Below are 16,266 nucleotides of genomic sequence, written 5' to 3'. Positions count from 1 at the left end.
GAATCCCCCCCCCCCCACACACACACACACACACACAGCGGTCCCAGGACGCAGCGGTCAGTGTTTGTTTGGAAGCAGCGACCAGCAGGTCGGGTTTCAGGGAGACCAAGACGAAGAAGAAGAAGAAGAAGAGGAGAATCTAGAGGCAAACATGACACCGCTTCTCAGCAGCAACACACACACACACACACACACACACACACACACACACACACACACACGCACATACACACACAGACACCTTTGTTTACTAAACTTTCCGCCTTTGAAATATTTATTAGACTTGGGACACTCCGTGTGTGTGTGTGTGTGTGTGTGTGTGTGTGTGTGTGTGTGCGCACACATGCATCGATGTGTTTGTGTGTGTGTGTCTATGAAGAGGTGGGAAGTTGCCCGAGAGACAACAAGCTATCGGGGGAACAGGTGATAAGTGTGTGTGTGTGTGTGTGTGTGTGTGTGTGTGTGTGTGTGTGTGTGTGTGTGTGTGTGTGTGTGTCATAGAAACACATACAGCAGCAGCCTTTGTTTAACTAATATTGAAACCCCAGAGTGCAAAAACAGAAAAGGACTAATCTTTTTTTTTACTTTTATTTATTTTATCTTGTTTTATTTTGTTATTGTATTTATCTATTTGTATTTATTTTTGATTTTTATTTTATTATTTTATCTTTTGATTTAATTCTAATTTTAATTTAATTTAATTTTATCAAAATTGTATTTATATCCTCATTCTTATTCCTGCTGTTCCTTCGGTGTGTGTGTGAGCTGCTGTGCAGGATCTCAGGGTTCCACGGAGATCCTGCAGGTGTCCCGTGGTTCTCCGTCCTCGGGGAGGAGACGGGTTCCCTCGGTCCTGCAGGTTCTCACGTTCTCGTCCAGGTTCTCCAGAGGGGTTCGCAGGCGTCCGCTAGCGGCTAGCGGTTAGCTTCTCTTTGGATTGGCGCGAACGTCCAGGGGGCGGAGCCAGCTGTCAGCCGTCAATCATCCAACCGTTCATCCTCTCACCGGCTGGAGAACCGGCTGGAGAACCGGCTGGAGAACCTGCTCCATCCAAGGCCGACCTGAAGGAATCTCCTGGGTCAGAAGGTCCTCGCTGTGAGTTGAGAGCCGTTACCACGGCGATGCCTTCACTGCCTCTTTGTAAATGTGTTCCTGTAAATAGAGTTTTCTCTGTCAGTGAAAGCATCTCACACACACACACACACACACACACACACACACACACACACACACTGATTGTTTCAATTTGCCAGTCCTGGCGTGTCCCCGCCCCCCGCCGCTCCTGATTGGCCGGCGGCCGGCGGAGCAAAGTGGGACCGAACCCTCATGAATCATTGAGCGGCCTTTGTTTTTCCTGGCGAATGTAATTAATACATAATTAATATTTAAAGATCGACTCGTTTATCAAATTTAATTTCTCAAACCGCAGCGGAAAACAAACAAAGGCAGGAGGTGCGGGCCGACCGAGGAGGAGGAGGAGGGTAATTAACGCTAACGCCCGCTCCCGCAGGTGAGGCTGTCGCTACGGCAACGGCGTCCGGCCTCAACCCGCCGCCATGTTTTCACTCATTCATACACGGATATTTATTCACTTTCACCTGAACTTTTACTTCTTCAGATTCAGATTCCTATTTATTTCTACGGTCATTCATTCATTCACCATCTACTGCTCGTCCCACGGAGGATATTATATTCTATTTATACTTAGAGTCATATTTATTGTCTCAGAATCCAAACTTATTTATAGCTATACTTCTATTTGCATTTATTAACTTATCTATACTTTTGTTCATTTACTAATTAATAAAATAATATACCTAAAAAATTAATTGAATCATAGAATAATTTAATTATAGATTTCCATCTATATTTATATCATATGTATTTTCTTATATCATACTTATTGATTTATTATTATTTTTATTTATTATTATTTATTGATTATTTTATTGATTTATTGACTTATTGACTTATTAATCTATCTATCTCTCTATCTATATATATCTATACTTGTATTTCATAAACCATAGCTACACTTATTAATTTCAAACTATTTCTATTTTTATTTGAAAAATATAATTCCGTACATGAAACAATTTTATGCTTTTATGTGTTTGTATTCACGTGCTTATATATATATATATATGTATATCTATTCATGTGGTAATAGTTTGCTATGTATTTAGATTTTTTTATACACTTATCAAGTAAATACTTTATCTGTTTGGATTATTTATACATAGATATATTATCCTATAAAGCTATTATTTAAATATAAAACAAAATGTAATGTGGCACAAACATACTGTATAATGATGTTATGTATAAATAATTCAAATGAATGAATTCATATATATTTATACATATATATTTCAAAGTTAAATGCCACTATAATTAAATATCTATCTGTAAAAATGTGTTTATCAAATATAATTCAACTCTTTGTATTATCTAAATAACGTGTTTATAGAAATCTACAACCCCCTCGGTAAGTAGCTCCACTTTGCCCTGTCAATACAGTCAATAGGACGGTATTGATCGGGGGGGCAGGGAGAGAGAAGTCTTTCCAGCTTGTAACGGCAAAATAAAGAGTGTGTGTGTGTGTGTGTGTGTGTGTGTGTGTGTGTGTGTGAGCAAACATGGATGCCGACAGCAAGTGAAGCTTTCAAGATAAAACAATCATCCGATTCAACAGGTGTCCCGATCGATAATCAATTATTAGGTACATTATGTATTTATTGATCTGTGTGTGTGTGTGTGTGTGTGTGTGTGTGTGTGTGTGTGCTGGCCAAAGGTCAAGGAGGTGAAGGAGCTCTGACGCCGTGATGTTCAATGACTGGATGCTTCTGACTTTTATTAATCTGGGACTGCATCGCTGCAACACACACACACACACACACACACACACACACACACACACACACAGCGATGAAAGCCATCTCTGCCTAATGGGTTAATTTCTCTGGCATGTCAAGGACAATTAGTGTAGAATGGAGAGGTGAATATTTAATGATGTCCAGGGGGTGGAAGGGTCTCTCAGGTCTGTTTGTTCCCGTCAGTCTGAACTGACTCACTTCCTGTTTCTGGATCCGGAACGTTCCACTGCGCGCAGGGGGGGGGGGGGGTCGGCCCACGACCGATCATGGGTGATTGATCGGTGATCAATGGCTGTGTGGAGAAGACCGGAGAGCGGCGAAACATCATTCAAGGTGTGTTTACGCGGCCATGATGGATGGATGGATGGAGGGGTGAGTAGAGGGACGCCCCGACCTCCATCTGAAGGCGGCGCCGGCGGCGGCTGAATGTTGGATGACGGCGCCGCCTCTGCCGGGCCGCCCAATCAGTTCACGCCTGGAGGCGACGGAGCGAACGCCGCGCCGCCGCCTGTCAATCAAACCGGGCAGAACTTGGCGAGAGGCGGAGGGGGCGGAGCCGCCCCGTTAATTGGTTTAATTGATCGTCATCAGGGGCGTCCAGAGGGAGGAGCATCGATCGGTCGATCGGCTTCCGCCGCCTCGCCGTCTCCGGACGATCGGGTCTGGATCACCTGGCGGGAGGATCTCACCTCAGGAGGTTCTTGGACACCAGAGAGCAGCAACCACACCGTCAGGGACCGAAGGAAGGAACCGGAACTTGGAGAAATCCATCGGCAGACGGAGGATTTGAAACCGTAATGGACCTGAGATGGGAAACATTTATGTTAAATATGGAAAGAAATGACCCGGAGGAGGAAGAGGTCACAACATTTATGGAGGAGGTCGTCATGGAAACGCCGGACGCTTTCCATCTCCTCGGAAACGAAGCTCCAAATGATTGTTTTTCAACGTGTCCGATTTGAAAACGGGTTCTCGGAGAACGCCGTTCTCTTCCGCGTCAGGAACCACGGAGACCTCGCTTTCACGGAAGAACCTCGGACTCGGCGCTGGGAATTACGACTCCCGCGGTGACACTCGAACGCACCGTTAATCCAACATGATTGCAGCAGGATTAACAGACGGCCAGCGGGTCGGATCGACCAGAAGAAGGGGGCTGGTGGACGCCATGATGCCGGAGATCCACCACCCCCTTACACCCCCTGACACCCCCTCTTACACCCCCTAATTCCTGGGCGAGTCCAGGGGAGCCGTGATAATCCGGCATATCGATATCTGGACCTGTCAAAACAGGACGAATCCCCAGCTTGTTGCAGGGAGAGGAGAGGAAGGATAGAGACCCACACACACACACACACAAACACACACACACACACACACACACACACACACACTCACACACACACACACACACCCCACGGCTTTTTGATCCATAAATCTCCGGCGCTCATCAAGGCGCTTCGCTCACCGGAGCATTAAGGCGTTTTGTTGATATCAGCATCTCAGAGGCCATTAAGGAGCGGGGCGGGGGGGCAGGTGGGGGGGCAGGTGGGGGGGCAGGTGGGGGGGCAGGTGGGGGGGCGAAGGGCACAGAAAGTTAGAGACCTTGCTGCCGGTGAGGTCTCTGCACATCGATTCAGCGCCGGTCGGATCAGGCTGCTTTTTATTTGATTTCTTTTTTTTAAATGATGATGATGATGAAGCACAGCAGGTGTTTAGAGAGACTGGGAGGTTATTATTATTATTACTATTATTACTATTATTATTATTATTATCATCATCATCATCACTTTTATTATTATTATCATTATTATTATTATTATTATTATTACTATTATCATTATTATTATCATTATTATTTTTATACAGCATAATGATAATATGATTATTTTCATAATTGCATTACTTTTATTGTCTTATATTATTTAATCCGTTTTTTAATTTTTACAATTTTCTAAAATCATTATTAATGAATGATAATTACTTGTATTTGTATTTTATTTATCATCATTATTATTTGTCCCCTTAAAATATATTTATCATAATTTAACATATTACATGTTTTATTCTTATAATTTATTTTCATGATATAACTCATATTAATATTAATATTATTATTATTATTATTATTATTATTATTCATCTGAACTCTCCACAGGTGTGAATGCTTGGATGATTGACAGCCGACCCGTCCAGGTTAAGCTCCGCCCCTCGACCCAGAGTCAGCTGTGATTGAAGGCCCCCCCCCCCCCGAGAGGGATCAGATCTATAGATAATCAATCAATGCATGATAAACATCATTATCATTTTAGCATGAAGATGCAGCTGACATGAACACACACACACACACACACACACACACACACACACACACACACACACACAGATAAACTCCCACTTGTAAGTAAACTCAATGTAAACCACGGATGAAAACCTCACATACACACTCACACACACACTGACGGCCCCGACAGATGAATAAATGATGTGTGTGTTGTATAATGAATGGCTGCAGCCCGTCACACACACACACACACACACACACACACACACACACACACACACACACACACACACACACACACACACCAGCTCCGGCCATGACCTTGCGACTCAACGCGTTACCCGGGAAACGTCGGCCAGCAGAGCGACGGCGGCGATTATCGATAATATCTCTGATCATCTGATCGATCTGCTGTTTGAATTGGAATCAGAAACATAGTTATTGATCAGTTATTGGGGGGGGGCTTACATAGACAGTAATGGAGTTTTATTTGTTGTGAATTAGCTGGATAGTTAGCCGACGCTAACGTGCCTTTAAGCTAACAGATGTTCCACCCGGCGGCCACGTTTGTCCTTGTGGATGCATTGCGGTCAGGATGATCGGCTTCGGATCGGTCGGTTCGTCAATACTTCTATTGATAACGTCAGCTGACTGGGCAGGAGCAGCCGAACCCCTTCGATGCTTAAACACGCCTTCATGTATGATGTGATCATGTTATTACACGTCTATTACCAATGTTCCCGTCAGCCTTAATCGTCTTTTTGAAGACCTCTGTGACGACCTCTGACCCCGGAGCCCCGAGGGGCCCAGAACAAAAGGACCTGCGGGTCGACGCGGCGGCGGCGGCGGGGGGCGGCCATATTGCCAGACGTCCCTGTCAGGGCTCCTTAGCAGCGGCCTGAGTGAACCAGAGGGGGGGGTCCTGTCACCATGGCAACATCTTTTATTGTTGTGTTTTTCCTTCTTCTTCCTGCAAAGCTTTTATCTCAGCGGCTGAAAATCTATATTTTGATATCATCTCAGGAGCGTGACCTCCTGGAAGCTGCAGGTTCTCTTCTTCTACCTGTCCGAGGACGCCAGAACATCTGGACCTTCTCTGGAGAACCTACAGAGTTCTCCACCACGCCCGCCGCTCCTCCAGCTTCTCCTGTTTCTTCTCCTGATGCTTCATCTCCTCCTCCTCCTCCAACGGCAGCGGCGGATCCTCGTCCTCCGTCTGCTCGCAGGGACGCCGTCGGCGGGCGTCGCCACGCCGACCGGAGGGCGGGGCCTTTGTCTCCTGCCATGTGGACATCCTCCAGGTGAGTATCAGGTGAAGGAAAAAGGCTACGTGTCTGTGTGTGTGTGTGTGTGTGTGTGAGGGAAACGGCAAAGCTGCGCTTATTTTCTGTTGAGGTGTGTGTGGGCGGAGCCAATCACTGCTGCCATGGGGCGAGGGGCGGGGCTTAATCTGGGCCGGTCAGCTGTCAATCATCCAAACATTCATCTTCTCATTCATGGGAAAGAGAAGTCAAAGCTGGAGAGGAACCAGGATGGAGAACATGAGGAGAACATGAGGAGAACATGAGAACACACACACATCCACACACACACACACACACACTTCAGAACATGTAGCCAGTTTATTAGGGACAGCTGCACTTCCAGTTAATCCTTCTAAAGATGAAGGTCAACTTTAAGATTTAAAGTTTCTCTGAAAGACTTTCACTCTTTTTATCTTGAAGGCGTCAATGTTTAAAATCAAATAAAAATGGAAATAAATCGTTAAAGTTAAATAAAAACAAGTAAAGTTCAAATCAAAGGTTCCATCAGAAGCAACATCTGCACTCCGGGTTTTAGCAGAAATCAATAGGAGTGTGTGTGTGTGTGTGTGTGTGTGTGTGTGTGTGTGCGTGTGTGTGTGTGTGTGTGTGTGTGTGTGTGTGTGTGTGTGTGTGTGGCCCCAGGGCCGGGGTAGATAATGCAGCGTGGATCTGCCCCTGCTGGTGGAGCCTCCCATAGGCTCCGCCCCCTCTGCCCCCCCCGCCCGCCATAAATGGTCCGACCCAAACTAGCCTTGTCTAACCTGCTCATCTCCTCGGTGACCTCTGCGTGACCCCTCACACACCGTGATCAATCACCGCCATCGGCATCCATGATGGATCATTCCAATTAGCTCGCCGCTAATTATCAACGTCAACACCCATCATGGCGGCGCCCTCTGAGGCGGACGCCATGATGGCGGGATTAGAACGGCGGGCACTGATGGGGAGCGACCGCTATCGACCGGCCGGCGGGGAAACATCTTCGCCGGGGAGAAGAAGCGTGAAGGTTCTCATGGAGAACCGTCGCCATGTTCTCTGGATTAGAGATGATCTCCGGGTTCGGAGAAGGAGAAGCTGATGGTTCGTGGAGGAGCAGGAAGGACGTCTCCATGACAGGAAATGGTTTTCGTGTGAAAACCGGATCCAGATCTTGGGAGTGGTCTTTGGTGGGAACCCTTTTAGAAGTTCTCCTCAGGTACGGGTCGGGTCTGGTCCTTCAGAAAAGAGCTGACCTTCCTGTTTGTCAGCAGCATTCGTCCTTCCACTGAGGTCAATATCTGTTGTGACGGGATGAGCAGAAGTTCTTGATGGAGAACCAGGGAACCCAGATGGCCGAGGCAGGAAGGAGAACATGGAGGGAACCCAGCTCAGAGCCTAGAACCTTCCTGTGCGAGGTAAGAGAAGCAGTCGCTCCATCACCGATCGGTTTCATTGATAAACCAGTTGTGGATGATTTAAAGAATCAGGTGGAGGGAAACCTGGGCAGAGGGCGACAAGGGGGGAGGAGGACTCGGGTCAGGATGGAGGAGGTCTCGGGTCAGGATGGAGGAGGACTCGGGTCAGGATGGAGGAGGTCTCGGGTCAGGTGGACTCAAAAGGAGAAGAACTCAGGTGGACTGAGACCGGGATGAGCAAGGAAGCAGTTGGAGTGAATCGAGAGTCAAGAAGAGGTGGACTCGTGTAGGGACTGACTCAGGTGGAGTAAGGGCAACCAGGCCTCGGAGGGCGGTGGTGTCAGTTGGAGGTAGACTCAGGTAGAGGTAGACTAAGGAGCTTGAGACTTTAGGTGATGGAGGAGTTGGGTGGAGGAAGATTCCAGAAGAGGCAAAGAGGTGAACCAAGGTGTAATAGGCAGTGATGTCAGTTGGAGGTAGACTCAGGTAGAGGTGGACAAAGGGACTCTGGACCTTCGATGGCGGTGGAGGTAGATTAGTAGAGATGGACGTGGGAGCAAGTAGACAAGTAGAGGGGTTCTGAACTTTGGGTGGTGGTGGAGACAGTAGGAGCTGGACTTGGGTGGAGGTGGACTGAGGGGCTCTGGGCCTCGGGGGGTGGAGGTAGACTAGTAGAGGGGAACTCAGGTGGATGTAGACTAAGGAATTCTGGGCCTCCGCTGGAGGTGGACTTAGGCGGTAGTGAACTCGGATGGGGGTGGACTTGGATGGAGGTGGACTTGGATGGAGGTGGACTTGGATGGGGGTGGGGTCTCACACACACACCCAAGTATTCACCAGAGATTTGATTGACAGCTACACCCGGCGAGCCGGTCGATGTAAAGAACCCCCGTCCACATCAGGTCCACGCCGTGCATGACGTCATCGAGGGGTTACCCCGGGTTACCCCTGGTTACCCCTGGTTACCCCTGGTTACCCCCCCATCAGGTTGTCAAACAGGCGGCGTCCCATCGATCAGGAGGCGGGGTCAGCGGGAGGGAAGATGGATGGAGGGCCGTCGCCCCTCGTTTGTTTTCCTGTTCGCTCGCCGCTCCGCATTACCTGGATCATGGAGCACACACTCCCCGCGGGGGGTGCACACACACACTCACACACACACACACACACACACACACACACATACACACACAAACAATCAATTTACGCCACTTAGCCGGTCGCTCGGACTTCATTGTTTGGTTTTTGAAATCTGGGCTCGCCATCGATCGCAGGCAGCGAGCGAGACGGATGGGGGGGGGGGGGGGGGGCGGCGCTAACAGCTGGTACAACATGGCGGCTACGCTAGTTAGTACTTCTGTTGTGATGTACTGCGTCTGGGGGGGGTTCTTCTACCTGAAGGTACTTCGAGGTCACAAGCATTTTGCTCTCAAGCTACAAGAGTAAAAACTACAAAAATGGCCTCCTGTGAACTCCTCATTGGCTAATCTGTGATTACAATCCCGCCAATCAATCATTAATCAATTATTTCTGCAATACAAAATGATAGACATTGAACCCCCGTGTGGCCTCCACCTTCTTCTTCTGCTCTTCACCTGAACAAACAGCGTCACTACAGCTGTCATATCACTCTGTGTGTGTGTGTGTGTGTGTGTGTGTGTGTGTGTCAGCAGTGAGTAACACGGCGATACATCATTCATGGTGTCATCATTCTTTCATGCCGGAGGGGAGTGTGTGCGGCGCGCTTGTTCACAGGTTGTAGCCTGCTTCATCGCCGTGACGACCGTCGTCTCGGGATGATTGACACCTCCTGTGATTACATCGCCCGAGGCCGAGAACGGAGGCGAACCCCGCGACCTCTGACCCCAGATGGCGGCGTCGTTTGAATCAGTTTCGCCACACACTCGGGGGGGGGGGGGGGTTAATATTTAACCACATGACTGTTCTGCCCCCCCACTGCAGTGAGTGACACACCAGACTGGATGAAACAACACACACACACACACACACACACAGTGGTCTGATGCTGATTGACTGCTTGACACTTGAAGCCCCCCCCCCCCCCCCATGATGAAATAGTGATGCTCTGTCCGGCGTGTGTGTGTGTGTGTGTGTGTGTGTGTGTGTGTGTGTGTGTGTGCCAGGTGTCTGGAAGCAGATGCAGGTTCTGCAGGAGAAGGTCCGGCAGCATACGATGCTAACGTCACCGCGCCGCTCCGAGTCTCAGAGGTGTCGTAAAGGCGGGAGTGGTGGTCGGGGGGGGGGGGGGGGGGGGGCTAATGGATATTAGCCTAATGGACGGCACCGGTTCTTCTCGGGCCATTAGAACAGGAAAAGACGGCAGGAGAGCGAGGATTCGCTGACCCGCACCCCCCCTCAGAGCGGTTAGCATCTGGGGGGAACCTAGCGCCCCCTGCTGGCGGGGGGGGGGGGGGGGGGGGGGCGACACACCCCAGCACCCGTCAGATCCTGGACCGTGTTCTTCTTGGACCCGTCGCCCTCATGATGTCCTCAAAACATGGAAAACCTCCAGGCCGATGACACGCTAATGTCCCTGGAGGGCGTTAGCTTAGCACTGTGAACGTGTGTGTGTGTTTCTGTGCGACGCGCTCATCTACCGCACACGTGTGTGAAAATGTATGACATGTTTATAACACGCATTTGTGATGCGTTCAGGAAGCGTTTATAACCCAATGTGTATATATTTATGTTTAAATATGAGACGTTTATGACACATTTGTGATGCGTTCATGCTAACCTTTAATGTTTATGTGCCTTTATGATGCCTTCATGACACATTTGAAACATATATAAATATACATACATACATATATACATATATAAATGTGTGTATATCATACATTTGACACATTTATACATGTTTAAGCTAACATTTTGGTATTTATATACATATATATGATATATTTTATGACAAATATACACACATTTGTGATTATTCATGACACATTCAGGAAGCATTTAAGAATAAGAATAAGAATAAGAACAACTTTATTTATCCCAAGGAAATTGTTGTGCCAGAGTTTCAAGTAAAACATAACAATAATAGATAATAGTAGGAAATTGATCAAACAGTAAAAAAAAAGAAAAAAAAAGGGGGGGGGGGTATAAGAAATTCAAATAAAACTATAAAGTGTCAAAGTCAAGGCTATAAAGTGTTTTAAGGTCTTAAATGCAAAGATTTGGAAATTTGGTTTGATTTATGACACGTTGTACAAATATATGTATATAAGACACATTCATGACACATTTATGACACACATGATGTGTTTATGCTAACTTATAATATTTATGCTAACTTATAACATTTACATGCCTTCATGACACATTTGAAACATTCTACATATATATAAGTATATAGTTATACACGCTTATGCTAACTTTTTTGTTATGCATGAATATACATGATACATTTGACTTGTACGATGCGTTTATGACGCATTTATTACACACATGTGATCGTTCATGACATGTTTACAACACGCTGACGTCCTCATGTGAGGACGTTTCATTACTATATTGTATTTTTCTCGCCGGCGTCTGAAGGATTGTCTCATCTCCTCTCATATAATCTTATCCTATCAGACTCTCCAGCGCCAGAAACATTTGAAATACTCTGATAAAATCTAGAAAATTGAAAAAGTAATTTCTCCCCCCAATTTTTTTTCTCCTGGAAACGAGGACTGACAGGAATGATGGAAAGAACCTCCACCTCCACCTTCTTCTCCACCTTCTCTAAACGCCCAGCTCCTCCCTGCGGCCTCCAGAACCGTCGGAGATCCTGTCCAACGTCTGCGGCTAATTAGCTTGATGATGTTTTGATTAGAACAGGTTGTCGAGCTCATTAGCGCCGTATGTGTGTGTGTGTGTGTGTGTGTGTGTGTGTGTGTATGTTAATGCCGGTGTCTTAATTACAGGGGAGGAGGGAGCGCTCGGGCCTCGCGTCAGGAGGGTTGCTGGACGTTCTCCCAGGGTTCCTGGGTCTTCATTAGGAGAACATCAGGTGCAGATGATCTGCTGAGGGAACTCGGCGCCCTGCCAGGACAGCAGGTCGGACTACACCGCCCCCTGCTGGCCACACAGGGGTACTGCACACAGACAGAAATAACAACAATAATAACTATTATAATAAATAACAATAATACTGCCACTAATAGCACTGCTATTTTTATTGCTACTCATGTTATTTATAATCATAATAATAACAATAGTGATAAACATGGTTATATTTTTGTTGTTGTCTCTATGATTAGCTATAATGGGTCAGGGTTGAGAATGTAATAATAATTATTATAATGACAATAATGTCCCTTCTACTTTTATATTCAACAAATATAAAAATAACACTGCTACCAGACCTGCTATTACAACTTCTGCCGCTACTGATAATGATAATAGTACTTCAACCACTACTTTTGGGAAATGTAATAATAATCATTATCATTGCTATAATGTATTTTTTGCTTAATGTTATATAATATATAAAATTGGAACAACAATAATTATTATAATGATAATAATAACAGCACGACGGCTCCTTCTGCGACTGATAATAATATTGATAATCACAATAATGATAGTGATGAAGATGATGATGATGACGATGAAGGATTTGAACTTTATTTTGATAATATCAAAAAATAGAAACTACGTCCCGAAACGCGCTGGATTTCATTTATACAACAAACCATTGATGATTATTTATTTATGGTTTATTATTTCATTCAATAGATATAAAAGCAATTGAATCCCATCCATATCCCAGGATTGATAACATTAATTAATGCCTTTAAAATAAAAGCCTTTCAATATAATAAAGAAAATATTTGTTTCTTCTGTTGGTTTGTTTTTAACCTCTCGCTGAAGCGCCTCCAGGAAACCAGCGGGGGGAACATTTCTATTCAGCAGACGGATGTGAAGGATCTGAAAGTCTAATCCACCCTTTGGTCTGGATCTGAACACACACACACACACACACACACACACACACACTCACTCACACACTTTGAAAGCCTGAAATCCCTGCGCTCCCGGCCCGGGTCAGCCCTGAGGGTCATCCATGTAATCATTACCTCATCAGTGCAGGCACACACACACACACACACACACACACACACACTTTGCCGCAGCAATGGTGTGTAACCTCTTTCACTTCATGATTAACGGATTAAAATCAAATTGAGACTTAAATCCTCCTGCAGACTGAGAGTCCTGACCGGCCCTCATTCATTCGTTCATTCACTCTCGTCCTCCTCCAGCAGCCAATCACAGCGGGAGGCGGAGCCTAACCTGGACATGTCAGCTGTCAATCATCCAACTGTTCTCCATCTCATTCTGGAGTCTTCAGAGAAGATCGATGGAAGAACAGGGAGAACCTGGAGAACCCAGGCAGGAAAGTGTTTCAAGCTACACACACACACACACACACACACACACACACACACACACACACACACACACACACACACACACACACTCGCCTTCTTCCTCAGTGACCCCATGACCTGCACCAGTGCTCTTAACCCCACCCACCTAGATCTCCACAGTCCGGGACCAAATATACACCCTATGAGGGCTGCCGAGGCGGGGAGGCGGAGCGTGTGTGTGTGTCTGTGTGTGTGTGTCTGTGTGTGTGTGTGTGTGTGGGCGCGTGCACGGAGGAGGTCCCCAGAGGTATAGGGGATTAGACCAGGTCTCTCTGGAGGGGTCATTAGGCAGCCTGATTATCTCTGATCTACGACACACACACACACACACACACACACACACACACACACGCACATACACACACACACACGCATGCGCACTCACATGCACGCACATGCATTGATCTTCCTCAGCCAGCTCACATCTGTTTACCATAGGACCTTGCAGGAGGAAATCTGACACCTCATCACTCCAGCCTGGAATTGTGTGTGTGTGTGTGTGTGTGTGTGTGTGTGTGTGTGTGTGTGTGAGAGGAAATACCGCAGGCATATTCTGATGTCTGAATGTCTTCTTCTACTCTGGTGTTTCTTCTTGTTTGTTTCTTCTAAAAACCAAAGAGCAGAAAATTGATAATCAATCAGTCGATTGATGGGAATCCCTTTGATGTGATTGATTATCTGGGAAACGATGACAGAAACATTCTTCAGAGCTGGACGAGACGAGGGGATGAAGGGATGAATAACTTCAACCAGGCAACTATTTTTAATGGATTAAATTAAGAGATGAAATGTTGATTTTTTTAGTCAAATCTCCAGTCTAGGTGTGTGTGTGTGTGTGTGTGTGTGTGTGTGTGTGTGTGTGTGTGTGTGTGTGTGTGTGTGTGTGTGTTTACTGTCCACTGTCGCTGCAAGGTAGTGTGGCATGTTGTCCAGCAGAGGGAGCTGTAACACACTGAAAGAGCAGATGGATGATGGATGGATGAAGGATGGATGGAGGAATAGATGGATGGATGGATGGATGATGGATGGATGATGGATGATGGATGATGGATGATGGATGATGGATGGATGATGGATGGATGATGGATGGATGGATGGAGGAATAGATGGATGGATGGATGGATGGATGGATGGATGATGGATGATGGATGATGGATGGATGATGGATGGAGGATGGATGGAGGATGGATGGATGGAGGAATAGATGGATGGATGGATGATGGATGATGGATGGATGATGGATGGATGATGGATGATGGATGATGGATGGATGATGGATGGATGGATGATGGATGGATGGATGATGGATGGATGGATGATGGATGATGGATGGATGATGGATGATGGATGGATGGATGGAAGAATAGATGGATGGATGGATGATGGATGGATGATGGATGGAGGAATAGATGGATGGATGATGGATGGATGATGGATGATGGATGGATGGATGGATGGATGATGGATGGAGGAATAGATGGATGGATGATGGATGGATGATGGATGATGGATGGATGGATGGATGGATGGATGGATGGATGGATGGATGGATGGATGATGGATGGAGGAATAGATGGATGGATGATGGATGGATGATGGATGATGGATGATGGATGGAGGATGGATGGATGGAGGAATAGATGGATGGATGGATGATGGATGATGGATGGATGATGGATGATGGATGATGGATGATGGATGGATGATGGATGGATGATGGATGGATGGATGATGGATGGATGGATGATGGATGATGGATGATGGATGGATGATGGATGGATGGATGGATGATGGATGGATGGATGATGGATGAAGGATGGATGGAGGAATAGATGGATGGATGGATGGATGGATGATGGATGATGGATGATGGATGGATGATGGATGGATGGATGGAGGAATAGATGGATGGATGGATGGATGATGGATGGATGATGGATGATGGATGGATGATGGATGGATGGATGATGGATGGATGGATGATGGATGGATGGATGGATGGATGGATGGATGATGGATGAAGGATGGATGGATGGATGATGGATAAAGACAAACAGGTAGCATACATGAACACCGAGCTGCTCCCATGCTAGTAGCTAGCATTGTTAGCGGTGCTGTGCTAACTGTCATTGCGTTCCAGTAAATAGTCGGATCCGGTTTCCTGCCCTGAATAAATGATGGTCCAAACAAAGGTGACCGACGAGCCGTGCGTGAAACGCTCCGCTCCGCTCCGACACACACCTGTTAGCGACACACACCCGCCAGCGGCGGCGTGCTGAACGCAGCTCACGCCAGGGCGCCGCCGCCTCGGTTCCGTGTCCGGCGGCCGGTTCTCCGAGGGTTCCACGCTCCGCGGCTGCGACACCTCAGCGCACCAATTATTCATGACCGACCATTTACCGTCAGCGGCCGATTAGCGGCTCGGGTGACACCTGCTAACGAGACTCCACCGGCCAATCAGACGCCTCGGCTTCACGCCGGGCTTCTTCCCCCGGGTGACCTGAGAGTGGGTTCTCCCGGGTTCTCCTGCCCGGGATCCGAGAACGTGAAGGATGAAACATGAAGGTTCCTGGTTCTAGTCTGGCGGCCATCTTGGTTCTCCCTGTGTTTACTAGATGTTCTCTCCATCTTCTCCTTCCTCGGTTCTCCGTCCTCCTCCCGCGGTCCAGAAGCAGCCAGACCTTCCCGCCGCTGTAGCTGTGTGTGTCCTCCTGGTTCTCCAATGTTCCTGCTCACTAGAACCAGTTGAGACCTTCAGGTTCTTCTGGAGACTCCAGGCGTCTGCAGGAACCAGGTTCTGACCAGGAACCTGACGGGTCCTTCAGGCCTCGGCTGGGCTCACGGGAGGTTCTCCTCACATCACGTCTGGGTTCTCCTTCACACACATCAAGTGTGTGTGTGGGTGTGTGTGTGTGTTTGAGAGATTTATGAGGATTAGGGTCACACACTCAGTTATTAATTACCAGGCCA

This window comes from Fistularia commersonii, chromosome 35, assembly GCF_037954325.1.
Source record: "Fistularia commersonii isolate RoL2024-O1a breed Wild chromosome 35, RoL_Fcom_v1.0, whole genome shotgun sequence".
Taxonomy (NCBI): domain Eukaryota; kingdom Metazoa; phylum Chordata; class Actinopteri; order Syngnathiformes; family Fistulariidae; genus Fistularia; species Fistularia commersonii.
This window is presented reverse-complemented; position numbering follows the sequence as displayed.